This window comes from Ursus americanus, chromosome 11 (genome assembly GCF_024610735.1).
Source record: "Ursus americanus isolate L20-20 chromosome 11, mUrsAme1.1.p, whole genome shotgun sequence".
Taxonomy (NCBI): domain Eukaryota; kingdom Metazoa; phylum Chordata; class Mammalia; order Carnivora; family Ursidae; genus Ursus; species Ursus americanus.
Window position 1 is genome coordinate 75,417,425 of NC_142137.1, and position 1,432 is coordinate 75,418,856.

The window sequence follows — 1,432 nt, forward strand, 5'->3', positions numbered from 1 at the left end:
AAATAAGCTTCCCATCACCCAGACTGAGAAGGTCTTTCTACACCAGCGAGTCCCAATCAGCAAAATGCAGAGCGGCTGCTGGTGGGAGGAGTCGATGTATGGATGAGGTTATCCTATGGCTGGATTCATTTACCACGTGCAAAATAAATATCTGACCTAAGAAGTGGGAAACTTTTATTTTCACTTGGATGACTGAGAAAGAGGAAAGGGAGGATTTATTTCATCCGAATCGTGCACTGTGTCCTGTCTGGACCCCAGAGGAGGCCTCCCTGCGGGCACCCCGGACGGGGTCACATCCCGCTGGCACTTTATCTCCGGTGGCAGACAACCAGTCACCAGCTCCAAGGGCTCACCTAGTGGGACAGCCTGCAGGATAGAGAGTCCAGAATAATAATAGTGGCAGCAGTCAGACTCCCTGCCCCTCCCCAGAGCCCATCATCACCCACAGCAAGCGTAGACAGTGGTCAGAGGGAGGAAGTGGACAGAGGGAGGAAGAGGTGGTCAGAGGGAGGAGGAGGAAGACAGAGGGAGGAGGTGGACAGAGGGAGGAGGACGTGGACAGAGGGAGGAGGTAGAGGGAGGAGGAGGCAGACAGAGGGAGGAGGAGGCAGAGAGAGGGAGGAGGAGGTGGACAGAGGGAGGAGGAGGCGGACAGAGGGAGGAGGAGGCAGACAGAGGGAGGAGGAGGCGGACAGAGGGAGGAGGAGGTAGACAGAGGGAGGAGGAGGCAGACAGAGGGAGGAGGAGGCGGACAGAGGGAGGAGGAGGTGGACAGAGGGAGGAGGAGGTGGACAGAGGGAGGAGGTGGACAGAGGGAGGAGGAGGCAGACAGAGGGAGGAGGCGGTGGACGGAGGGAGGAGGAGGTGGTCAGAGGGAGGAGGAGGTGGACAGAAGTAGGAGGAGGTGGTCAGAGGGAGGAGGAGGTGGACGGAGAGAGGAGGAGGTGGTTAGAGGGAGGAAGAGTGGACAGAGGGAGGAAGAGGCGGTCAGAGGGAGGAGGAGGTAGACAGAGGGAGGAGGAGGCAGACAGAGGGAGGAGGAGGCGGACAGAGGGAGGAGGTGGACAGAAGGAGGAGGTGGACAGAGGGAGGAGGAGGTAGACAGAGGGAGGAGGAGGTGGTCAGAGGGAGGAGGAGGTAGAGGGAGGAGGAGGTAGAGGGAGGAGGAGGCAGACAGAGGGAGGAGATGGACAGAGGGAGGAGATGGACAGAGGGAGGAGGAGGTGGACAGAGGGAGGAGGTAGACAGAGGGAGGAGGAGGTAGACAGAGGGAGGAGGAGGTAGACAGAGGGAGGAGGAGGCAGACAGAGGGAGGAGGAGGCAGACAGAGGGAGGAGATGGACAGAGAGAGGAGGCAGACAGAGGGAGGAGGAGGCAGACAGAGGGAGGAGGAGGTAGACAGAGGGAGGAGGAGGCGGACAGAGGGAGGAGG